The 27,220-nt window shown below is 41.7% G+C and overlaps 1 protein-coding gene across 4 annotated transcripts in view; it reads left to right on the top strand.

Annotated features, from left to right (window-relative positions):
• The window catches only part of IL1RL1 (interleukin 1 receptor like 1), a 73,882-nt gene that overhangs the window by 25,291 nt on the left and 21,371 nt on the right, over positions 1 to 27,220 (top strand). For 2 of the 4 annotated variants that reach the window (XM_019826976.2, XM_003983883.4), the window contains exon 1: positions 24,688 to 26,696. The exons of 1 other annotated variant lie outside the window; for it this stretch is intronic. The gene's annotated coding sequence lies outside the window, so the exon portion shown is untranslated. Of the gene's footprint in view, positions 1 to 9,085; positions 10,113 to 24,687; positions 26,697 to 27,220 lie in introns of those variants that run through there. One more of the 4 variants, XM_019826972.2, reaches the window with a different exon arrangement.

The following is a 27,220-nucleotide window of genomic DNA, read 5'->3' as shown; positions in this document are numbered from 1 at the left end:
GACTGTTTTTTGTTTCTCTTTTCTCCATTTTCTGACTTGGATTAATTGCATGTTTTTAATGAGAGCAATTTTCCTCCTTTTTAAACTCTTCACTGTTACTCTGTTGTTATTTTAGTGGTGTCTTGAGGGTTTGTATTACACCCCTTATAAACAGCAGTCTGCCTTCAGGGAATATGTTACCACTTCACTTACCGGACGGACGAGAGCTTCCCAGCAGTATACTTCCTTCCATTTCTCCTCTCCTGGCTTTTGTGCTATTGTTTTCATGTGTTTCACTTTTGCCCATATTATAAACCTCACATTACCTGGTGATTATTTTTTTCTTTAGACAATACATTATCTTTTAGGTGATTTCAATAGTATGGAATAAAAATCTTTGTATTTCCTCCACACAGTTCACTTTTCTGGTGCTCTGCATTACTGTGTGCAGATTCAGGTTTACATCTGGCATCATTTCTCTCTGTGAAGGACTTTCCACGGAAATGTCTCATCGTACTGTTTTTTTGAACAGTGTTTTCATTGGGTCAAGGATTCTAAAGTGACTTTTTCTTATTGTACTGCAAAGACCTTGTTCTCCTATTTTCTTTCCTGCAGGAAATCTGATATAATCTTTATCTTTGTTGCTCTATAGTAACATGGTTTTGTCCCTCCCCCCACAGTTTTAAGCGTTTCTCTTTATCACTGGTTTTGAGTGATCTGATTCTGATGTGCCTCGGGGTAGCTTTATTTGTTTTGAATGTTTGAGTTTCACTGAGCTTCTTGGACTTAGGGTTTTTGTAACTTTCATCAAATTTGGAAATTTGGGGCCATTACTTCTTCAAATAACTTTTTTCTTCCCGTCCCCTTTCTAGCTGCTTTCCTTCAGAGACTCAAATTACACTTACATTACATGAGTTGACATTTTTCCACAACTCATTGATGTTCTATTTTTTCTGGTCCTTTTTCTGTGTTTCATTTTGTATAATCTTTTTCTGTGTTTCCTTTTGTATAATCTATTCCCATACAATGTATTTTTTTTTCCAAAATATTTTCGTTTTTACCTGCAAGAGTTATCTGGGTTTTTTACAAAAAGGTTTTTTTAATGTTTATCTGTGTTTGAGAGACAGAGAAAGAGAAAGAAAGAAAGAAAGAAAGAAAGAAAGAAAGAAAGAAAGAAAGAAAGAAAGAAAGAAAGAAAGAAAGAAAGAAAGAAAGAAAGAAAGAAAGAAAGAGGCAGAATGGGAGGGGGGAAAAGAGCAGAGGGAGAAGGAGACACAGAATCTGAAGCAGGCTCCAGGCTCTGAGGTGTCAGCACACAGCCTGAAGGGGGGCTCACACCCATGAATGAATGATCCTAGCTGAAGTAGGATGCTTAACCGACTGAGCCACCCAGGTGCCCCTGGGTTTGTTTTTGTTTTTCAACCCACCATCTACTTAACACAATCATCCATGTCGTTTTCTGCAACATGGGAAATTCAAATATATTGGCTGCTTTCGTGTCTTTTTCTACTGATTCTACCATCTTGTGTCAGTTCTGGGTCAATTTTAATTGATTGTCTTTTCTTTTCCTTAAGGGTGGTATTTTTCAGCTCCTTCATGTCTTGATACTTTTTGATTCGATGTCAGAAAAAATTAATTTTAACTTGCTGGGTATTAGGTATTTTTGTGTTCCTATAGCTGTTCTTCGGTTATGCTCTGGATCACTGTTAAGTTGCACGGAAATAGTTTGATCCTCCCGGGTCTTCCTTTTAAGTTTCCTCACGTGTAACCAGGGCAGTAGTTAGGCTAAGGTTAATTTACATTACTGAGGAGATGAAAGCTTTCTAAATAGGCTGAGTTTGATGATTTATGAATTATATCATTTTCCATTCCATTATATCATGAATTATATCATGCACTGGGAATAAGTACTATTCCTGGCTCTATGTGACCTGTGATGACCATTCTCTGTCGTCATTTTGGGAGTTCCTTTCCTTGGCTTCAGATAATTTCCTCATAAGCATGAGCTGTTCAGTATCACGCTGAGTAATTGTGGGGCTCCTCTGCAGATCTCTCTATGCAGTACTCCCTGAACTCTTGACCTTGGCCTTTCCAGATCCCCCAGCTCTGACACCTCAACTCAGAGGGATTGCTGGGCTCCTTCCGTTCCCAGTCCCGTGCTACAGCCCAGAAAGTGTGCAGGCAATCAGCCCCAGGGGCCATGGGCTGGTGTCCTTTGCCTCTCATCTCTCATGTCGGTATCTTAAGAGCTGTCAGTTCATACATTTTGTCCAGCTTTTAGTTGTTTTAGGAAGGAGAGTAAATCCAGTCACTGTTACTTCATCTTGAGTGGGAGTGAAAATCACAAGACCTGTTCTTGAAACACTTAAAATATGTCACAAACATACTGTGTTTCTTTAAACGTCATTAGTCTATAGGATTTTTGATGACTGCAAAGTATTTTATTAGGTAGGAGTAGCATAGATTATTCAGTCAGTTAGGGTGCATGGTTATTTCCCCACTCTTATCCACAATATGGCCAGCGAAAAGCTCAATATTTTTGGACATCCATGATTTCTTCAAATATATGAACAGAAAACAAATAACCAAGTTAAAGAGGAGTTTTATTCCAGTGTCCAACTTACCCTCTAGAAAGGTTGTACCAGTTTGTATACCCATCATCTGGCTGCACTTTTTGCCAGTATCAGATATTGTAGTTTTGTAAAGCTTTTTACAAATTCGATAAGTAGAAATGGTACTTTTATGGATTTTAATGTGTATTTCCTGGTTAGTTTTGAGGCATGATGTTTGTAATTAGCTTATTGAAAAGTTCTATAACCTCTTTTGTGTATTGCCTAATTATGTCCTTTAACAATTTAAAATCTAAAGTTATGCGTTCTGTTATTGATTTATAAAATATATTTGTATAGAAAGTATATGTGTGTGTGTCTACATATAAGCTCTATAAGCTATATACGAATATATAAATTTCAAATATTTCCCCAGGCTTGCTATTTATAGGATATTCAACTGTAATGAAATTGATTTGACCTTTGCAATTTTGGTTTCTGTCTTTATCATTGTGCTTTAGGAAGTCAAATATTACTTGTACCTCATAACCAAGGTAATATTTTACTCTGTTTGTTCACAGTTTAAGTTTTCTTAACTTTTAAACCTTCAATTCACTTGGAACTTAATTTTTTCATCAACTGAACTTTATTTTTCTCATCATAATATATTTTACAATGCTTACATTAAAACATTTACAATGCTAAGATAAATCTAAAATGCTCTTAACGCTATTTGTTTAAAGCCTATTCTTGCCCCGAGAATTGATATGCTGTTGTTTAACCATCTTGTGATAAATTCTTCTGCATGTTGAGATCTGCTTCTAGACTTTTTATTCCGTTCCGTTAAGCAATTTGTCTCCTCCTGTGGCCATTCCACATTATTTTCATTACTTAAACTTTATTGAACAATGGTAGGCCCAGGAGAGAACATCAGGAAGGACCAACACCCATTCTCTTAACCTTCTTTTATTTTTTAACATTTTCCTGGAAAATGTTATTCATTTTCTCAAGTATTCCTGGAAAGCTGAGAAGCAGTGCAGATATTGGGTGTAGTGTAAACTTTGCTTTCCCGGTAATTGAGTCCAAATCCCACCTCCCCAGCTGATTGACAGGGGACCCAGCAAATTTATTCACTTCTTCATTGGCCCAGTTTCCTTACCTAGAAAGTGGTGGTACCAACAGGCCCTAGTTTCTAACTTTAGTAGGGTGATGCTTGCTAGTTTGGTGGCTGGAGCCAATGCCTAGAACACATGAGAACTTAATAAAAAGCTAGTTTTGCTATTTTTATTTATTCTCCAATTTAATGTTAGAATTATTTTGTCAAAGTCCAAAAGAATTCATTGTGATTTTTATTGTGTTTTACATTGTTATGTTATTATGATTTATTATCTCTTATGAAAACATAACACGACTTCTTTTCCTTATTTTCCTTTTTGTCTCTTTCATGTCTTATTGGTTTTGTGTGTGTGTATATATATATAATATTATGCATAATTGTATGTATCTTGCACAACTATATTCTACACACACTATTAGAAGTAGGACTTAGAAATATACGAACATGTGCGAAGTTATTATCTGTGAGTACTAGGGATAACACTCGGAAATACTCAAAACTTCTTCTCTGAACATAACTTATATAGCCAGGAACACATGATTTTTTTTTTATTTTTTTTTAAACGTTTTTATTTATTTTTGGGACAGAGAGAGACAGAGCATGAACGGGGGAGGGGCAGAGAGAGAGGGAGACACAGAATCGGAAACAGGCTCCAGGCTCTGAGCCATCAGCCCAGAGCCCGACGCGGGGCTCGAACTCACGGACCACGAGATCGTGACCTGGCTGAAGTCGGACGCTTAACCGACTGCACCACCTAGGCGCCCCAAGGAACACATGATTTTAAAACGACTCTGGTGCCCCAATATTCCATTGTTTTGTGCTTCAGATGTAAGGATAGTACCTGTTAGATAGTACGAGCTACGTATTATGGAAGTATGTTGGCAAATAAATTGTTTGTTTGTTTGTTTGTTTGTTTTAAAAAAAAAACATATCATTGATGAAGGAAGTTGATTTCAGGAGAATTGGACAGGACCCTGCAAAGAAACAACCTTGAGAGGATGAGTAAAGTGATTTCCTGAAAATGTATATGTGTGGTCTCTGTTGAAATCCCCTTCTTTCCTTTCTCAATTCTCTTCTTTCAGTAAATATAAGTTTTCTTGGAATGCTTCAAAGTATCTGGACTTGATCTCAGAAGACCATCTGTTATGAATATTCACAAGGGTCAAGAATTTCAGCGAATAAAGGCCATGTGTAACCTTTTATGAGCCTCGGATGGAAGCTTGCTTCTGGATTTCTAGGTTTAGGAGACCTAGGGTCATAATGGAAAATGTTGACATTCATTTACATAAGAGGAAAGAATGAGACTACGACTACAGCTGGCTTTCCTCTTGTGTTCTGAAAACATTAAAAGGTAAGGGAAGTGACTGAGACACCAGAGAACAAGGGCCACCACACAGGGGAAATATGGAGGACATGACCTACAGAATTGGATTTTCCTCTTACATGCTCACTGTGTTTGCTTGAGATTCCAAGGAGCAAAGGCCACTACAAGAGGAAGGTATCACATCACAGTAAGAACATTTCTGATCAGGACAAAGCCTGTTTGCCCAAAGTCACAGACCCCCTGCCCAAGACCTGGGCCCCAGCTCCCACCCACTGCCCTTGTTGACCTCTGCCTTTCATGCTGAAACTTGGACTGCCTGCTGGCTGTGCTCCCGTGGGCCATCTCACTGTCCTTAGAGATCTGTCCCCTCGAGGCCTCTCAGATACCACTGCTGACCAGTACGGACATGGTACCAATCCTAGATTTTAAGGACAACACAATGAAATGTTGCTTTCTATGACAAAATGAGTTTATTTGTTTCTGATAAGTGGACAAAGGTCTGTTGAAGACATAGATTGCCTGTGTGGATAGTTGATCTGATGACACTAGGAGAGGAGGACTTTAAAGAGTGGAACAATCTCTCAGATAGGAAGTCCTGACAACACAGAGAGCAAAAAGCCTATTATGTAGGAGTAGAGGTTGCATTTTTGTAAGGGAAATAGAATGCAAAAACCCATGGAGACTAAGTGATTTCATACTAGCAAGGACCCCTATTACCTCCTCATTGATAGAACCACAGGGAAAACAGTTGTGGACCTATTATTGTCAACTAGTAGTTACCTACTGCTGTGTAACAAATTACTCTAAAATTTGGTAGCCTGCACAAGAAACCTTTATTATGTCACACGTTTTCTGAATCCAAGAGTGCCTTAGCTGGGTGGTTCTACTTCGGGTTCTTTCATAAAGTTGCAGTCAACTTGTTGGCCAGAAGTTGTCATCGCTGAAGACTTGACTGCACCTGGCAGATTTCCCTCAAACTCACTCATGTGACTTGTTGGCAGGAGGCGTTGTTACCTCTCCGTGGGCTGTTCATGGCATGGCTTCTGTTAGAACGAGTGATTCAACAGTAAGCCCTAACCCAATTTTGGAGGTGGCAAGTGCTCACTTATTCCATATCTTGTTGGCCACGTAGAGCTGCCTGGTACGGTGTGGGAAAGCACTACACAAGAGAAGCAGAGATCATTGAGGGCTATCTTGGAGGCTGGTTGCCACACCCACTGAAGGTGCTTTTTATTGGGACCTCACAATTTCTAGCTACCCAGTTGCTCATCCTTTTGCTTAAACTGCTCAAGTCTGGCAGGGGACACATGACCATGGAGCAATCTAAATGTATTTTATAGAAGTCATTGACTAAATATTTTTCATTGTTTCCTTTGGAGAACGAGTGTGTGTGTGTGTGTGTGTGTGTGCGTGCGCGTGTGCATGTATGTATGTGTGTATGAGAGAGAAAGAAACAGAGACAGAAAGAGAATATAAAAATCTAATTTTTCAGCTCAAGATTATTTCTTCTTCCAACTGAATGTGTGTCCCATTGCTCAGGTCTCAAAGTATCTCTGTTAACTCTGCCAAACAAGGACTTTTTTTGAACTTTGGAATAGGAGTAATGCTTTCATGCTTTGTTTCAGTTTTTAATTTCTGAAAAAAGAGAAAGAGTACTATAATCCAAAGCTTCTAACTTGCATCGATTAGATTAGGATGAGCAGGAGACAATTATTAAGGATAATTGCTTCAATAAAATCATGAACAGCCAATTAAAGTCCCGAAGATTTAAAAAAATTACCTATCTCTGCAATCCTGAAAGATCTGAAAGAACTTACAACAGTATGAATATGAAATAAGGTTGAATTTGATTTCCTCTTAAATATGATGAGGAGAACAGGGACCAAGCGTGAAAGGAAAGTTAGACACACAAGGCTAGTTTTATGAGGAAGTAAAGTTTCTGGCGACCTATTCAATTTGATTTGGGTTTTCTGGGTTAAAACACTACTACTACAGTTTTCTTTCTTTTTTTTTTTTTCATAGATGCTGAGATTACTTTTTAAGTTACTCAGATTTAGTTTTTATAAGGCTCTTGTATTCTTCAAGTAACTCTCTGCTCCTTGGGAAAATAAAGCAGCAAGGCGTGCTAGTCAACATATTCAATGGGTTGTGGCAACCAGGTAAGAGGTGAGAAGGTGCTAGAAGGGGGAAAAGGGTGCTCATGAGGAGGTAAAGGTGAGCCAAAGGTAGATGTGACAGAGGAAAATAGATTTGCAATCCAGAAGCTTCAGCTTCTTTCTAAAAGGGGGGGTGCCACCTTTTTAACTGCCTAGAACCTTGGTGGGTTCGGGGTGCGCTCGTATGAGGACAGGCACTGGGACAAAGTGGAAGGCTCCTAAACACTTTTGTGAGGGAAGGGGCAGTGATGAATGGACGAGAGAGGGGATGAAAGAGAGATGGTAGGAGGCCATGAAATCTGCCATGGGCTGCACAGATCTTAACTTGGTGCACCACATTTCAGAACCATTTGGTGTAAAGGGGTTTCTTGTGCACACTGGAAAAGGAACTGAGTTCTAGGCTGATGACAACCAGAATAGAGATGGGACTCCAGGGGCAGCAGCCAGGGACAGAGGAGACCTTGACATAATGAGCCCAGGAATTAGTGGACATCATAGGAAAGACCTGCTATCATTTGGTTGTCTGAGCCAATTGTTCCAAGCTCTCCAAGGGGCAAGGACCAGCCAACCTCTCCGTTTTGGCAATTTGGTGAGATTTTTGACATTTCAAAGCTGGTTTTGGTTTGGTGCAGAGCTAAGATGTCCTCTCCATGTGGACAAAACCCATATGCAAACACACGAGCCTGCACTGGGATGTGTATGTGCGTGCATGCGTGCGCACACACACGCACACACGCACACAAATTTCAGCTCTTCTTCAGTGCCAAGTGGTTGTTCTCATTTCATATGAACAAGTTTGGCCAGTTTTGAGGTTTCCTTTCATGTCACTGAATGGTGAGTTATCACAGATGTTGCCCTGCTCTCTCATAGAGAAGTATTCCCCCCCCCATTGGTTATGGGGTACTTCTGTTCAGAAGGGTCACCTCCAAGGAGTCCAGTCATTTTTAACGGGTGTGGCCTGAGGGTGAGTCACACTTGGAGTGCACCATGGAGGATCTTCAGGCCCGGGGAGGGACCTTTGAGGGGTTTGAGCTCTTGCCTCTTCCACAGTCTCCTAGTCTTTCCTCTGCTGAATTCAGAGATCGAGGGATGGTTAAAGAGAAACTTCCTGAAGCTTCCCATGGCTGTGAGGCCCCTCTATCTTCTTCCAAATAAACTTGATGGACCTTGATAGACATCGGCCTTTCTGAAGTTCAGATTTCTTGAAATGTTGACGGAAACACTGAAAATGCCATTAATCATCTTGATAACCATCAAGTTCGCGCATACCAAAGCTAACAGTCTCTTTGAAAGATAAATTCCGTAGCAGATTTTAAATGCTTCTGTCTCAACACTCACATGATGGCTAAGGATATCAAGAGATCTAGAGTTGGGACAAGTAGCTCAACCATGCCAGGAGGATTTTTTAAATTCCATTTTTGAATAAAAATGACTTGGTCTCTTGATAACCTACCCTACTTTTAAGAAATATTCAGGTTGTTGTAAATTTCTAATTAAAGCTCAAAATTTTCAGATTTGTAAAATACTACATTCCCCCCCTCACACCTTAATTTTTTTCATAAAGCTTAAGTTCCTTGAGGTCAGAAATGAGTCTTCTATTTCTCTTACATCTCTCACAGTGCCTGTCAGCCTGTTGGGTGCATCAATAAGTATGGGTAAGTTTCTTTGAGGCTATTTTTCCCAGTTTTCTAACAGTGGAGAAGAAATGATAGATGACCTCCTGGAAAAGCATGTTCCACATAAATATCATGCAACATGTAATTAGATTTTGCTGTCAATTTTCATCTTTTATGTACAGTGACCATAGGTAAGGAGAAAAGGCAGTTTGGCTGTCTTGGTGCAGTTGGGGTCTTGAAGCAACCATGAAAAAAATAAACAAATTTTGAAGTGTGCGTGTGTGTGTGTGTGTGTGTGTTTAGTACAATTGTGATGGGCACAATAGGTTGAGCATATGGCAGGGCAGAAAGCCATCGGTATCCATTAATATGGCTGACCCCTTACACAGATTATTCATTTAATATTGATAACAACACCCCTATCACGAAAGATGTAGAGAGATTGAGGAAGTTGCCCAAAGTCACGTTGTTGGTAAGAGGAAAACCAGACCTTATCTAAAACTCATGCTCTCTCTACTGTATTAGAGAACTCTTTAACAGATGGTACATCCTGATTGTTTGAAAGTCACCAACATCTTGAAAACAAAATCATGGAAGTGATTGAAGTTGGTTCATCCAGAATTCTAATAACTGTAATATGTATTCACAGATTTGTATTACAACCATCTGAGACATGCCATTTGGTGGTAAATGGAAAAAGTCCAGGTACAGAAGCTTTGCATTTTTCTGGCTTTTCCTTGTACTGCCTGTTGCCTTGGGTAAGGTAACCGTCAGCCTCCCGGAGTCTCTGATAAGGCTCTGAAGAGTGTAGGGATTGCATGTGCAAAATCCCTGCACACAGAGCCTGGTGCACACTTAAGCACCCGATATGTATTGGAGTTTTCAAACCATTGACACTGAGGCACCAGCACTAAAACTTGCTGCAGGAATATGCATCCTTGAATTTGGAGCTGCAGCTTTCAGGAAGTTACAGCTGCCAACCCACTCTCCAGGCAATGAATGACAGGCCACCTACATGGAGTCAGGGAGGTTTTGCTGAGACAGTCACCCACAGGGGAAGCAAAGTCTACTTAAGGTGAAATGTAACCATCTATGGAGATAATGAAACATTGGGAGGGTAGAATCATCAGAGATCTTTGAAATAGACAATGTGAAAACTGCAGTCCCCATTTGTGAACAGCACAGTTCATCAGTTTCAGCTTATCAGTAATGTGGTTCCTGTGTCTTCACTGATAAAGAAAATGGGAAGTTTTTAAAGAAAAGTGGCTATTGTATTTAGCAGAGGTCTATTAGAGAAATTGGCGTTCAGGGTTAATAAACTCTGTTGGTAGAAAGTTGGGGAAGAAAGAGCTCAAGTACGACTTCCTGACGGTAAGTTCCCTTGTTTGTTTGTTTTTCTTTTTAATACTTTTATCTCAAAGGGAATGGAATTTTAAAGCAAAATCCAGGTTAAAAATAATAATTGCCATCCATTTTTTGTTTATGAAAAAAGAGTAGTATTACCAATGGGAAAATCTCGTTACAGATTGATGGGTCTTTTGTAGTCTGGTTTGTACAGTATGGGACTCTAGCCTCCTGTGTTGGAAAATACCTGGTGGAGGTTGGGAAAGCAAGGGGCCTTGCATTGTACATGCAGAGTGCACGTGTTCCAACTATTCTTCCTGGAGTCCACGAAAATACAGATGTGGAATCTCAGATGGTGACGGGAGAAAGGACTCAGGAAGTTAGGAGCCTCAGGACAGTAGGGGAAAGGAAGAGGCATGCCGTATGGGAAGTCAGCCATCAGGGAGAAGGAAACACAGGATGGAAAGCAAGTGGTGGGTGTGAGGAGAAGGGCTGAGGTGAATAACTGGTTCAAGTTCACATGTGTCATTGGTGCCGGCTTTGAACCTCTGCTTGATGCCTCTGTTCTCTTTCTCTCTGGAGGCTGCCCAACAAAGTGTGCAGATCCAAATATGGCAGAGCTGGCCCCCAAAGCCTGCCCTACCCAATGAGTGTCAGATTTCCCAACAATTTCTTCCAGGAGCAGAGACAAGGGAGGGGTGCTTGCCAGTAGCTGCGATGGTTCTTTTATCAGCACTCAAGGCCAAACTTTTATGTCATTGTCCCCCAAATATCAATATGAATATTGTTATCCAATGTCTGTTATTCTGTGTCAAGTATTTGAGACAGAAAACTTTGGAATTGTGCAGAGTTGCTTTTATGGTATTTATTTAATTTTATTTATTTGGGAGAGAGAGAGAGAGAGAACGAGCAGGGAGGGGCAAGGGGAGAGGGAGAGAGAGAATCTCAAGCAGACTCCATGCCCAGCATGGAGCCCAATGTGGGGCTTGATCCCATGACCCTGTGATCATGAGCTGAGCAGAGATCAAGAGTCAGGCTTAACCGACTGAGCCACCCAGGTGCCCTCGTGCAGAATTGCATTTAATCCCTGCTCTTACACTTATGTGATCCACGACTCCAAGCAATTTATCTAACTTCTTTAATTCTTGTATTCGTTACCTACAAAACCCACATGGTAATGCTAATGCCAGATTCCAAGGGTGGTTTCTAAAGATTAAATGGATGCAGAGTACTTAGTTCAGTACCTAGCCGATAGTAAATGCTGAGTAATGTCAGCCCTCCTCATTGTCATTATTTTTTTCCTTTCCCGCTCCGGGAACTATTATCTCTGTGCCCTGCAGACGGGGTGCCAGGGATGCTGATTTGAACTTTACAGAATCCCCAGTAAGACATCGGGTTCTCTCTATTCTTGAACAGGTTGTTTAGATGAGGTGATTGGTCCCAAAGTAGTTTCCTACCGGACGTGTCTACATTTGGAGACAAGGACCAGTAGCTTAAGGGGATGTGAGTAGCAGATACCTGCTTCTCCAGGAGGTGAGCTCATCTATGTCCTTCGAAATACTCATCATATGATTGTGAGGGTCCGTCTTTTTCTGCTCACCCTTCCACACTTCCCAGTTTCCTGTAATTGCAGAAACAGAAAACTTCAAAGGAGCGAGTCTCCAAAGTTTTAGGCAACATTACCATGCAAGGGCAAATGCACTGTAGTGGGCAAGTGCAATGCAAGAGTGTCCCAACAGTTGTGAGGCTGAAATCATGTGAGTGTAGCACACGTGTTTGAAGTGCATCCACGTGGCAGGGTCATAGTTCAGGAGGAAGGGAAAGATCCCTCTGGTCTGGAACAAAACTCTAACAGCAACCAAGTCCAGTTTCCAGAAAGAAGAAGGGAAAGGGCCAGGCAGGTTGTCTGGATTCTAAACAGGGGTCTTAAATTTTTTTTTTATTTTATTGTGCTAAAAATCCTTAACATGAGACTTAATGGTTTAACAAACTTTTAAGTGTACAACCCGGAATAGTTAACTATATGCACAATATTATACAACAGATCTCTAGAAATTAGTCATTTTACTTAACTGAAACTTTATGCCTGTTGATTACCAACCTTCCCTTTCCCCCTCCCCTGAGGCCCAGGAAGCCACCATTCCATTCTTTTATTCAATGTATTTGACTACACATAAGTGGGACCATGTAATATGTGTTCTTCTGTGACTGGTTTATTTCACTTAGCGTAATATCCTCAGGGTCCGGGCTGAATATTATTCCATTGTATGTCTATACTACACTTTCTTTACCCATTCATCTCTCCGTAGCCTTATGTTGTTTCCACATCCTGGCTATTATGAATAGTGCTGCAATGAACATGGGACAGCTAATATTTCTTTGAGATCCCAATAAATTCCCAGAAGTGGGATTGTTGGATCACTATTTCTATTTCCCAGTGTTAACTTTTTCAGGAACCTTTATGTTATCCTTAGCAACTGTACCATTTTGCACTCCCACCAATAGTGTACAAGGGTTCTAGTTTCTACACATGCTTTCCAGCACTTATCTTTTGTTTCCTTGATAATAGCCATCCTGACAGGTGGGAGGTGTTATCTCATTGTGGTTTTGGTTTACATTTCCCTGATGATGAGTGATATTGAACATCTTTCATGTACCTGTTAGCCATTTGTATGTCTTCTTTGGATAAATGTCTATTCAAGTCATTAGCCCATGTTTTAATTGGGTGGTTCTTCTTCTTCTTCTCCTCCTTCTCCTTCTCCTTCTCCTTCTCCTTCTCCTTCTCCTTCTCCTCCTCCTCCTCCTCCTCCTTCTTCTTCTTCTTTTTCTTCTTCTATTGAATTGTAAAAGTCCCTTATATATTTTGGAAATCAATTCTTTACCAGATGTATGGTATGCAAATGTTCTCTTCCATTTCATAGATTGCCATTTCACTTTGTTGATTGTTTCCTGTGTTTTGCAGAAGTTTCTAGTTTGATGTAGTTCCACTATTTTTCTCTTGCTTTCTGTCAATTTCTCTGTGCTTTTGGTGTCATATCCATGAAATCGTTGCCAAGGCTAATGTCATGAAGCTTTTCCCTATATTTTCTTTTATGAGTTTTACTGAAGACTGGGTGCAGACTCAGGGGAGATTAGAGATGTGGGGTGACGAAGGGGACCTGGGTAAAGGGTGGGGAGGCTCTTTCCTGTCTGAGACACAATTGGTTTTTTTTTTTTTAGCACACTTGTAATAACAGAGCAGTAGCAGCAATAACTATATACTGAGAGTCTGCTCTGTGCAGAACCCTGAGCCAAGTGCTCTCCATATACCATATCCTGTTGACCTTAGGATAATTTGTGAAGTAGGGGTGAAACCCAGCTCTAGCTGATTCAAACCCTGTGCATTCAACTCCTATGCCACACCAATGCTGCTGAGAGCGCAGGCCCACTGCAGCAAGACTATGAGCACGAAAAGGGTTGGGTTGAGTCTCTGGGACTGAATCTGGAGCCATATGTGACTGAGCCAGGTGAAAGGGGACAGTGCCCTGATGGAAAAACATAATAAAGACAGTGTCCATAACATTGTAACTGAGATTTAAACCAGTCCTTACACCTCATTCCCTTGGTAGATGGATAACTTTGAATTTCAACAGCTGCTGACCCTAAGACCGTTTATGTCTTTTGACTTAACGTGATTAAAGTATGAATATTAGATGCCTGTTTGAGCCCACCGTAAGATGGCAACGGAGACTTCCCTACACATTCCTTTCAGAAGCCTTGTAGTTAAGGAGATGAAGGGACTGAGGGGTTGAGTCACTGTGCACTGGAACCTCCACACTGTTGGCCCACTGGGCGCAACTGAGAATCCCAGGATGGGGACTTATCCCTGAGGAAAGAAAATGAGATGATGGGAATTCATCTGAGGTTGCTGGTCCCTCTCCCTGCTCCTCATATTCTCTGCCCACTCCCAGGACCAACCAGCACTTTCTGAAGCCCTCTTCACCCTGCATCCTTAGTTGGCCAGAAAGTTTTCAGCCACTTCCTGCTGGAAGCTTGACTAATTATACACTGGTAGCTGATGTCTTCAACTCACCATCTGAGCAGTAACCTTAAATGCTAAAAGAAAAAAAAATCATTCTCTTGAATAAGATGCTCTCTCTATCTCTCTCTCTCTATCTCTCTCAAATAAAACAAATTTTTAATTAAAACTTGTTATCCAAGTTTTCTGGGGATTCACTACTCTGTAGGAATGATAAGCAAAGAGATAAAGACAAAGCGTTCAGTTGTGAATTCTCTCCTATTGTTTTGTCTCCTTGTGCAGAGTTCTGGTAGATTCTGGGCCGGAATGTTCAAATGTACCTTCTCTTCATTTTGATTTTTTTGAGCATTGTTTCCTGGAAATTTAAGCATGCCCCCCTCCCACCAACAAGTCTCTGTTAGATCACTGCCTACATAAATACCAACTTTTAAAAGACATCAGAGAAACTACCTTTCAAAAGATAAAACAGAAGATTAATGTTTTCAGAATGTGATCTATATTAAGCTTCATAAAATAAAATTTATTTTGAAATAAATCATCACGAACAAATCAATGATCTTAGAATGGGTTTGCCGCCTGTTGTTGTGAGGGAGTATTTTGAGCAAATTGGAGGTTGAAGTCAAACATGACTCCTTTGGCTTTTTTTTTTTTTTCTCTCTCTCTCTTTTGGTATATGTGTGTTTCTGCTTAAACTCTCCTTTCTTTTTTTTTTAATGTTTATTATTTTTTAAGAAAGACAGAGAGTGTGTGGGGAAGAGGAAAAGTGAGAAAGAGAGAGAGAATCTCAAGCAGACGCCACACTATCAGTGCAGAGCCTGATGTGGGGCTAGAACTCACGAACTCTTAAGATCGTGACCTGAGCCAAAATCAAGAGCCAGACGCTGAACCGACTCAGCCACCCAGGCGCCCCTTCCCTTCTTTCAATCTGTCAGCGTGGTCTGTGCCCCTGGCCTCTGAGCCAAACGCAGGGCTCATTCACCCACCTCCTATTTCTACTTCCACCTTTATAATTGAAAGCATCCTTAAGTATGACATCCTTAAAACCAAAAGGATTCAATTCAGTAACAATCTAGTTGGAGAGGAAATGAATCCTCAGCTTACCTAACAAGGCTTGTTCATTTGTTCATTCAAAAGCTACGTATTGAGGACCTACTCTGGGATAGGTAAGGGAACAAAGCAGAAAATACACATATGTGATGCCCAAGTCCGGTATCTAGTGTGTTAGAAGGTAATAAAAGCCACGGGAAAAAAATAGAGCAGAATAGGGAGGTTGGGAGTGCAAAGGGCAGATCTCATTAAGGAGAAAATGCGGGAATGAGCCGGAGAGATGTCTGGCAGAAGGGAATCTAGGATAGAGTCTCAAGCTGGTGCAAAGTCTCAGAGGGGGAGGCAAGTGTGGAGCGTTCGAGGAAGAGGGAGGGGAAAGGTGTTCATGGAGCGGAATGAGGGCAAGAACACAGAATAACCTGAATCAAAGAAGTGTGAAGGGTGGCAGGGCCTTTTTGTCCATTACAAAGAATTTGGCTTTCACTGAGTGAAAGGGGAGGTTTGAGGAGTGATTAAAAGGTTCATGATGATTTCTGCTCTGAAAGTAGATTATAAGAGGCAAGGGAAGGATCAAAGAGAGGACTCTGGAGGCGATTGCAGTAGTCCAGGCAAGAGACAGAGGTGACCCGGACCACCAGTGAGGGCCAAGACAAGGGGTCATGTGGTTGGGCCCTGAATATATCTGGAAAATAGACTCAGCAGGATTCGCTGATGGATTGGAGAGAATGTGCTGGAGAAAACGAGGCATAAGGAGACCTCCAGGGATTCTCATCTGTGCAGCTGTAAAGGTGGAGTTACCATCAACTAAGATGATAGGGGTTATCGGAAGAGCAGGTTTTGGTGGGAAGAGCAGGAATTCGAAGTTGACTGGTTAATTTTGAGACGTCGAGGACCCAGAGTGGAGGTGTCGAATCTGCAGTGAATACCTGAGTCTGAAGTTCAGGGGGAAAGTCTGAACAACAGGTTTGCCAGTGCATGAGCAGTGTATAGGCAATGGTCAGAACAGGGAAACGGTTGGGGGAGCTCATTGAGAGGATATGACTTCTGGTTGACACTCAGCCTGGGAACTGAGGCTCCTCACCCCCTCCACTTTCCTTGGAATACGGGTCCTGCTTGTCTTATCCATGACCAGAGGCTGCTCCAAGGACATGCTCTTGAGAGAGCCATGTGATGTTGCGACCATCTGGACGGTGTACATGGCTGAAGCCAGTCGAATCCTTTAGACCAACTCTTCAGATTTGGCAGGCAGGTACAGAGATCTATTTGTCCCGTTGCTACCCAACAAGGGTATTGCTACCCAACGTTGGTATACCCAATGTTATAAACTCCATAACGAAGTTCCCTTGCTCATTAAAACTGCCAACTGCCACCTACCTTTCTGGAGTGGCCTGCCTCTTTCTTCCAGCCTCTCCCTCTCCTCCATGTACGGGGTCTGGTTTCAGATTATACCTGGGAAGTACCTGGGAACCAACAGAATCTGGACGGCATACGTGGGGAATGAATGCAGGTAGAGAAGAAGACACCCAAGGACTAAACCATGAGGTGTGGCGGCGGGGGGGGGAGAGGGGGCGGGATATGAAGGAGCAGCCAGTGAGGGACCTGCAAGAAAATGAAGGAGAAGTTGCTTGCCTGTGACAGAGACTCTTTCAAGGGAAGGTCAAGACTGAGGATTGACACTGGCTTTAGCAAGGACATGGGGGTAATCAGAGACAATGACAATAGCAGAATGCCATCACAATCTTACCTATTTATTAACAAGTTGAAATTTAAAGAAACAAGTAAGGCCGCGTTCCCAGAGTGGATTCAGATTCTATCAAGTCATTTACAAAACAATCAAGTGAACAAACCAAACAAGAAAAAGAAAGAAGAGACCAAGGGTTTGAAGTTAAAAACTTATTTTAACTTATGCTGAAGTCTCAACCCTTCTCCAGTACTTTGCAGAGAGAGTAAAATTTGTCTTTTAGGGAAATTTTATGGTGAAACTAAGAAGTTGTTCTTTTGTGCCCTCAAGGCCTGTCTACTTTCCCTCTTGAGGATCTCATTTATTAGTCTCACGGACTTCATTTCATCTGCACTCTGACATCTCCCGAATTTGTATTCTTAGCCTGAATGTGTTTCCTGAACTTCAGAAGCAAATACCCCACCGTTGACTAGACATCCCCAGTTGTATGTCTAATAAATATGTCAAGCTGATTATGTCCCACACGGAGCTGATCTTACTCCAAAACCTGTTCCACTTGCGGTCTCCCCATCTCAGCGAATAGCAACCCCTTTGTCCATCTGCTCAGGCCAAACCTTGGCATCACTTTGGCTCCTCTCTTTCTCTCACATCCCAGAGCCTATCCATCAAGAAATCCCGTCAGCAATACGTCAACATGTATCCAGACTCCAACCTTGTCTCACGGCCTACCCTCCTATCTCCCTCTCTCCTGGTCGACCACATAGCCTCCTGACTTGTTCTTCTCCTCCATCCCTGGTCCTCCTTAAGGGCATTTCCTCCACACCCGGGTCATTCCTTGGCTTGAAATCCTCTAATGGTTTCCATTATCCTACCGAGTAAAAATCAAAGTGCTTACGGTGACTCACGGAGCCTTGCAGCATTTTGTCACCAGACCTCTCTGACCTCAGCTCCTATTTTTCTGCCATTTCTAGCTTGGCTCAAGCCACGTGGCTTCCTGCTGCTCCTCAGACACACCAGGCCTGCTCAGCCTCAGGGCCTCCGCACTGCCTGCCCTTCTGCCTGGGCTCTGCTTCGGCTGCTTATCAAATGTCCCCTTCCTGGTTGGCCTTCCCGGGACCACCGCCACCCCACCACCTGCAACTGCATTTCTCCAACTCTCTTTCCCTCCCTCCTCTGCTTTTTTTTTCTGCCTTATTGTAACACCACCTAAAATGTTTTATAAATATTCTTTACCTATTTGTGTTGTTTACGGTCTGTCTTCTCTGCTAGGATGTGAATTCCACGTGGGCAGGTCTTTTTGTCTGCCTTTATTCTGTTTGGTGCATTGCTACACCCCCAGTATCTGAAGCAGTGATCAACACCTAAGAGGCCCACTAGAGGTCTGGGTTCAGGATTTTGCTCTTAAAAGCTCTGTTGACGCAGAATAGGTGTGCACAACCATGGTAATTACTAAAACACTGAAATATTTCCTTATTGGTGAAACCTCAGCTCCCCCACCCCAAACCCTCCACTGTGCTCCCCTGGGACCTCCTCATAATCCAGAAACCACAGGATTAAGCCCAGATCCTTTGCAGTGGTCGGTGTCCTTGTAACCGGTCAGTGCCTACATGATGCTACTTTCATCAAATATTTCAAGCATCACCTTCACTCACACCCAAGAAACTACACAGAAGCCTACCTAGCTGGTTGCTTGTAATCTTAGCCAGAAAATTTCTGAAATGAATTCAGAGAGGAAACTTATCTGGGTTTTTTTGGAAAAAGACCACAGAACTTGCTCTGGATGATTCATTCTTGGAATCATTCTCAAAGAAAAAACCAAACCAAAACAAAACAAAAACAAAAAGAAAACATAACCAATTTTCTCTAGAGATCATTTATTATGGGAGGTTTGATGACTAAATATGGTAAGACCTCCAGAGGCTATTTCTCATGGTATACTGGAAATGAATCTGGGTCTCTTGATTTCAGTACAGTGCTTCTCCTATTACATACTTGGGAGACTTTGACTTCATTTTGTCTTAAAATACTGGGAAATAACTAACACTCAATTAAAACCATAGATCTCAAACATTGAATAAGATTTGATGGTAATATTCATTGATGTAATCACCATCCCAAACACCACCGGAAGCATTTCTTCTTCTCAGAAGTTTCCTCCACACTTTTTACCCGCCAATTTCTCACAATCTCAAACACATGCTTCATGATTCCTAGTCTAAGTTAATTAGCCTGCCATTGGGCTTCGTAGACGCATAATATGCAATATGTACTCTTCCATGTTTAGTTTCTTCTGCTTGGTGTAATTTGGGGTGGGGGGGGCAGGGCTTTAAACTTCCTGAATGTGATCTTTTTGAGATTCATCGTGGTATTGTACCAGTAACTCTCTTCTTTCTCATTACCTTTTATTTATCCATTCTTCTGGTTGGTAGACATTTGAATCATCTTGTTTTTGGTACATGAATATGGCGTCCATAAACACTCTTTTGCAAGTGTTTTGTGGACACGTGCTTTTAATTCTCTTGGGACAATACTAAGAGTGGAATTGCTAGGTCACAGAGTAGATGTTCCTTAACTTTATGCTTTGTTTGTCAACTCATTGAGATATAAATGTACGTGCAATAAAAAGAATACATTTTAAGTGTAAAGTTCAGTTAGCTTTGACAGATGTATACCTTATGAGATCATCATCAGTTCAGATATCATCCCATAAATTTCTGTTATTCTGCTTTACAGTTAATTGGCCCCCGCATCTCCCATCCCAGGTAATCACTAATTAACCTTTGCCACTTTAGAGCATTATAGAAATGGAATCATGGAGTGTGTACTCGTTTACTCCCGGCTTTTTCACTCAGCCTAATGTTTCTTAAATCCACTCATAGTGTTCTTTCTTTCTTTTTTTTTTTTTTATTGCTGAGTAGCTTTCTATCATGAGTGTAAAATAGTGTCTCCATTCACGTGGTACTGGTCATCACGATTCTATGAACATCTGTGTATAAGTTTTTGTGGCCATAGGTTTTTATTTCCTTTGGGTAAATCCTTAGGAGATGAATTTCTGGGTCATATGGTGAGCAGTTACCAGAAGCTTCCAAACTATTTTCCGAAGCCACTTATCATTTGACACTCCCACCAGTGATATATGGGAGTTCTGGTTGCACCATATCCTTGCCAACACTTGAAATCCTCAGTCTTTGCAATGTCATGAGATGGATTATCATTGTAGCTTCAATTATTTAATTTTCTCTTTTTTTAATGTGTGTTTTGGCCATCAGTGTATTTTGTGAAATCTCAGTTTGAGTCTCTTTCTCACTCTTTTTTTAATTGGGCTACTTTGTCGCCTTTATAAATGATAGATACAAGCCTTTCATCAGCCATATAAGTTGTATCTTGTCTGCTTGGTCTATTCAAATTATAATGATGTCCTTCGAAGAACGGGGGCTCTTATTTTGGTACATTCTGTTATTTATTCTTCTTTCATGATTAGTGATTTTTGTATCTAGTCCAAGAACTATTTGTCCTACTCCAATAGGAAAATTATGAAGATTTTCGACTATCCAATTTCCACAAATATGATTGATTTTGATTTTATTTTTATGTATATTGTGAGGTAAAGATCTTGCATCCATACAGATAGCCAGTTTTTCCATCATCGTCTGTTGAAAACCATGCTTTCCTATAGATTTATGTTGGGGCTTTTATCAAAAATCAATTTCTAGGGGCGCCTGGGTGGCGCAGTCGGTTAAGCGGCCAACTTCAGCTCAGGTCACGATCTCGCGGTCCGTGAGTTCGAGCCCTGCGTCGGGCTCTGGGCTGATGGCTCAGAGCCTGGAGCCTGTTTCCGATTCTGTGTCTCCCTCTCTCTCTGCCCCTCCCCCGTTCATGCTCTGTCTCTCTCTGTCCCCCCAAAAATAAATAAACGTTGAAGAAAAAATTAAAAAAAAATCAATTTCTATATGTTTAAGTCTATTTCTGGACTCCTTTTTTTCTGATCCTTTGATCTATATGTCCATCTTTATGCCATTACAGCACTGTTTCCATTATTACAGCTTTATATGAAGTCTTAAAGTCAGGTTATATAAGTTCTCCAACTTATGCCTGCTGGCTAGTTTTCATATGGCCAGCACCTCTGTTTCTCTTTCCTGTGTGTCCTCAGCCCACAGAGTTCCTTCTGGCTTGTAAGATGCTCACTCTCTTCTTGCCCCAGGAGTTCTCATGGGATAGTCCAAGAGTGACTGAGGTCTCACCTTACTGTGAGATAAAATAGAAAAGCCAGAGTTTCAAGGAAGAGATGTAAAAATATGGCAGAAAGGACATTGCTCCTATTCAAATTCGTATACAAACCTCTCCTTTCCAGACAAACATTTTCAAGTATCTACTTGGCGCTGGGTGCTATGCCAGGCATGTGAGCTGTGTCAGTGGGAAAAACTCACAAAAAATCTCTCCGTTTCTGGAGCTCGTATCCTAGTGGTGGGAAACAGAATACAAACAGGGAACACAATTCATAGATAGAAAATTAAACGTTGACTGGTGCCCTAGTAAAAAGGCCAGAGCTGGGTGAGAAAATAGGGAATACTTGTGGGGGGGGGGCGGGGGGTGTGAATATCGCAATTTAAAATTGATTGATCAGATACTCAAATGAATGCTTTGACACCAATGTCCAGAACTGCACCATTCACAATAGTCAAAGGCAGAAGCAACCCAAATGTCCATGAATGCATAGCTGGATAAACAAATTGTGGGATATTCACACAATGGAACATCACTCAACCACTAAAAGGAACGTAGTACCGACACGTGCTTCAACGTAGATGAACCTTGAATACACTATGCTACATGAGAGAAGCCAGACATCAAAGGTACTTACTTGATGATTCCATTTATATGGAATATTCAGAAGGGGGAAATCCAGAGAGGCAGAAAACAAACTGGTGGTTGCTAGGAGCCGGAGAAGGAGTAATTACTAATGGGAGTGAGAGTTTGTCTGGAGTGATGAAAATATTTGGGAACTAGACAGAGGTGGTGGTTCACAGCATCACGAATACACTAAATGCTACTGAATTGTCATTTTAGACCGATTAATTTTATGTAATGTGAATTTAAGCTCAATTAAAAAAAAAAGCTATTTAGAAGCAAAGAAAAAGAGAACATTGAGCAGTCAGGGTAAGGCTTTTCGAGAAGTCACCACAGGAGCACTGACTTGGAGGAGATGAGCAAGTTAGCCTGGTGGGAAACTGGAGGACACAGGGTTGGAAAGGAGGAACTGGGGAGGTGATAGGTGGCCCCAGGTTGTGTGGGCCCTCAGAGCTGCTGCGAGGGCATCGGCTCTTCCTTTGGGGGAGGAAGGACTAGATGATCTGCCTTGGGTTTTAACAGAATCTCTGGACCCCTATATTAGGAACAGTCTGCAGAGGGGCACCAGTGGGAGTAGGGGGAACTGACAGAAGCCATCATTAAAGCCCAGGCACGAGGTGGTGGTGGCTAGGGAGAGGGAGGTGGCTAGGGAGATGGGGGGAGGTGCTGGCAGGTAGGATGTGTTTGAAAGTGAGACCCAGAGGGTGTCCTGGTGGATTGCAGGCCAAATGTGTGAGGAAAAGAAGAGTTAATGACACAGGGTGAGTTCTGGCTTGAGCAACTGGAGAGACAGAGTTGCCATCACTGAGGTGAAGAAGACTGAGGGAGAAAGTGCTTTTCTTAGGGGCGAGGCAGCGAAGGAGCACTGAGAGCTCCTAGAGTTTGAAGTGTGGCGAAGAAGAATCTGCCCAAGGTGCCACGGTGGACGGTGTGCCCCCCAGAACCTTCTCCCAAGACCCAGGCCAAGCCACCCACCGCCACACAGGGTCTGCCTCTGTCGGTTGTAGGCCTTACGAACACCCCATTGGGAGAATGGGAGGAACGTGGCACCCTAAATCTCTCGAATAAAATGGGGGGAAGATTTCCTCTTTGCTTATTCCTGTGAGAATTACTGAGAACCTGACCCACTTGGATTCACATGCGTGTAACATGACAAAAATGTCCTGGCTTTTGACACGGTTTACAGTAAGACCATGGCCATTTCTGGAGTGTGAGACATACATCTTGATCTAATCATGACACCGGGCAAGACAAATGGAGAAGTCTTGCAAGGTATCTCCTAAGCTAGGCAGTATTTGAGTGCCACGGTCCAAATGCAAGTTGCTAGCTGTTACTCTGGAAATAAAGGTTTTTTTGGGATTTGTTCATTTTTTATCAGAAATGTCAGAGAATTAGATTAGAAATAGGGACACGTGAGATTTCAAAACTATAACCCCAAATCAGATGAAAATTATGGCTAAACTAAAAAATCAGAAAGCAGTTATGGCCAAATTGGGTTAGATTAATTTTTAAAAATGGAGAGTAGTTCTGAGAAATCTTAAGAGGAAGAGGGTATCCACTACAGAAACAAGCAGACATTGAAAGATTTCTCCTTAACTTGGGGCGCCTGGGTGGCTCAGTCGGTTGAGCATCCAACTTCGGCTCATGTCATGATCTCACAGTTTATGAGTTTGAGCCCGGCATCGGGCTCTGTGCTGACAGCGTGGAGCCTGGGGCCCGCTTCGAGTTCTGTGTCTCCCTTTCTCTCTGCCCCTCCCCTGTCATGCTCTCTCTCTCTCTCTCTCAAAAACAAATAATCACTAAAAAATAATAATAAAAAGAAAAGTTTCTTCTTAACTTGACAGAAACTTATGGGTGCCCCAAATTCTGGTTTTTAGAAGTCTTTGCCTTTCACATTTTGTCTTACTAAGTTGCTATAAAATACTATGCTTTTATGTTGGATGGGGTCTTGGTGGTCAGAAGCCAAAGTGGCTTAGTGATTTATAAAGAAGAAACTTTCAGGAAATCAGACTAGGTTATTTTTGCTTAATAACCCAGTCATAATTATAAGAAAGAAAGCTTTGCTGCTGTCTTCTTTCTCTTTTTTAGTTGACATTGAATAAAAAAAGAAAAAAAAAACCCTTGGCTTTGAGGTTCAACAAATTTGGTTTTAACCCTAGCCACAAGGGGATGAGCTTGGTCTAATGATTTAACCAGTCTCAGCCATGGGTTTTATTTTAATCTGTAAAATTGGAAGGGCGTTGATGATAAGTGGCATGCTGTACTGTACTTTAGATGAAAGGACTTTATTTTTTTTAATTTCTAAAAAAAATTTTAATGTTTATTTATTTTTGAGAGACAGCGAGACAGAGTGTGAGCAGAGGAGGGACAGAGAGAGACAGAAGGAGACACAGAATCTGAAGCAGGCTCCAGGCTCTGAGCTGTCAGCACTGAGCCCAATGCGGGGCTTGAACTCATGAGCTATGAGATCATGACCTGAACGGAAGGTGGACACTTAACCTACTGAGCCACCCTGGTGCCCCAGGACTTTACTGTTGAATGGATTAGTTGATTATCTTACAATAGTCGTTAGATTTTTACTAAATGCTTCTGTAAGTTTTCACGACTGTATTAAAATTCTAATTGAAACCTTTTTTTTTTTAGGTTTATTTATTTATTTTGAGAAAGAGACAGTGGGAGGGGCAGAGAGAGAGGGAGAGAGAGAATCCCAGGTAGGCTCCATGCTGCCAACGCAGCCCTGAGGCGGGGCTCAAACTCACAAACTGCAAGATCATGACCTGAGCTGAAACCAAGAGTTGGATGCTTAACTGACTGAGCTACCAGGAGCCCCTAAACCTTATTTTGAACTAAGAAATCTTTTTAAAATTTTTTAAATGTTTATTTATTTTTGAGAGACAGAACGAGAGTGAGAGAATACAAGCAGGGGAGGGACACAGAGAGAGAGAGGGAGACGCAGAATCTAAAGCAGGTTCCAGGCTCTGAGCTGTCAGCGCAAAGCCCGATGTGGGGCTCAAACTCACCAACCGTGAGGTCATGACCTGAGCTGAAGTTGGACGCTCAACTGACTGAGCCACCCAAGTGCCCCTGAAATAAGAAATCTTATTTGAAACTAGGAAACCAATGCAAATGTGGTCTGGTCTCATGAAAAACGCCTACAGTTAATAAAATTTTTTGAATCATATATTAGTATGCAAAATAAAAGCTCATATTCATGTATAAGAACTTTCAAGTTCATGCTATTTTATGTAACAAAATGCTATCTGGAGTTTAACCACACCCTGGGCACTGTTCCAAGCCCACTTGCTCCTGATTCTGTGGTGTCAGTATGAAACTCATATGATCTTGATAGTAAGAGTCTGGACAACTAAAAGGGTAGAGATAAGCAGACCCAATTCCCCGAATTTACGTGAAACGTCTCAGGGTAAATCTCCTAGCCGTGACAGGACTTTGCATTTCTTCCTCTCGGAGCACGTGGCCAATGTCCAAACTATGACTGTATCCCCAAGCAGGTAGGCAAGCCTGTGCAAGAGCTTTGCCAGCCACAGTGTGGGGTAAAGAAAACCTACTAGAACTCTTCATTAGCAACACCTCCTCACCTTGCTCACCCACTGGCAGTGTGACCTAGTGGTTAGGTGTCTTTAAGGCCCACCTGCTTGGGTTCTGTGTCTTAGCAGCATGTGACTTGGCCAAGTTGCTTAACTCTTCTGTGCCTCGGTGTCCTTATCTGTAAATCAGGAATAGTAATAATAATAGCACCTGCCTTCTTGGGTGTTGTGACAATGAAGGAGTTAACAAATGTTAAGTCACTTAGAACGGTATCTTGGCATAGAGCGAGTTCTAGAGAGAGTTCAACTATTGTTATGTTATGACACCGGTCTGCAGTTAATCCCTGAATGCTTCTGGGATGTGGTCAGTTTTAAAAGTGAGTTGAATTTACTCATAATAGAGCATTTCAGCTGCGTGTAGCTGAAATCTAATTTTGCAATTAACATTTGTTTTACATGGAGCCCAAGGGTTGAAGGTTATGGTCTTCTTTATCAGGCCCCTTGAGGAGCCTTCTTACTCATAATTTATCTCTATGTCCCTGAACTCCTTAGAAAAACTTCCCTTTTCCATCCAAACTGAGATCCTTACAGGGACTTACATGTGAGGAGCCCAGAAGCTGGAATCTGTTTTTGGATGAGTCTGGACCATAAGCAGAGCATTTACAAACCTCCATAAAGTCTGGCTTACTTCTCATTGCTTCCCCTCATTTGCTTTTGGAACTCTCTGCACCAAAGCTCTCCAAACTGGATGAGCGTGCTTAGCTAATGTCTGCCAAGTGAAGTGTCAAGGGATATTGGGAAAGGCAGACTTAAGGCCCCAAGATTTCAAGATCATTTAGAATCAACTGAGTAGTCCCAGGGCAACAGAAGCACGTGGGTGACTCAGTCCGTTAAGCTTCTGACTCTTGATTTCTGCTCACGTCCTGATCCCAAGGTTCATGATCTGGAGCCCCAGATCCGGCTTTGCGCTGACATCATGGAGTCTGCTTGGGATTCTCTCTCTCTGTCTCTGCCTCTGTCTCTCTCTCTGCCCCTTCCCTGCTCAAGAGCACGTGGTCTCTCTCTCTCTCAAAATAAATAAATTGGTTAAAAATATTATTAGGGCAATAAAAGACAAGCATTACTTAGCTTGAGAAACTGATGCCAAACCAAGGGGAGATGATAGGATTACTTCCTCTAAAGGGATTACTCAATCTTGTCATTATGTTTAAATATTTATGTAACAAGGACAAAAATTCTTGGTACATGATGCACCAGTATTTTTGAACAAGTCATGGATTTTGGCTAAAAAAATCACATTTCATCGTGGGTGGAGTGAGGAATGGTAGGATGTCTTTGGCTGCCTCCCCTTCAAAATAAAAGAGAGAGTTCATGCACCTGAGGACTCTTCAAGGAAGGAGCCAGAAGAGGTGGAAGCTGCTCTTAGCTCAGTCATTGACTTGGAGTCCCTTCCCTTCTGTCCTTCACTTTGGGTAAGCATCAACTACTTATCTAAAGTTTACAATAACAACTTTTCTATACACATAATAAGAAAAGATTGATGTTTACAGGAAATGTGCTTCCTTGAAGTATTATATTAAGGGTTGTTGTGTCAGTTGATCTGTTGGTCAGTTTTTCTATTAGTTCAATTCCCTTCCCTGACTTTTTAAGAAAAAAACCACCTAGGTAAATGATTCCCTTGCTGGAAAGAAAAAAGAAAAGTATGCAATTATTTTGCACAGACCTTTGACTGTTCTTGAAATAACTTTGGTGAAGCTTGGGGACAAACTGAGGCAGGGGTGCATTTTTGAGGGTTTGGTGTAGACCTTAGGGCAATTACTTGATTAATGTTTTCCTTGTCACTTTCCTATAATTTTAACTGCTTTGTGATGACTCTTTGCATGTGTGCCTACAAGTGGGTCATGCCTGTGTGCAGGCAGGCCCCAGCCTGGGTGGAAATGTGTGGTTTTGTGTTACCACTTATAATATTGTATTTTCTAGGGTCTGTGGAATTTTA

Source organism: Felis catus, chromosome A3 (assembly GCF_018350175.1).
Source record: "Felis catus isolate Fca126 chromosome A3, F.catus_Fca126_mat1.0, whole genome shotgun sequence".
Classification (NCBI taxonomy): Eukaryota; Metazoa; Chordata; class Mammalia; order Carnivora; family Felidae; genus Felis; species Felis catus.
This window is presented reverse-complemented; position numbering and strand designations above follow the sequence as displayed.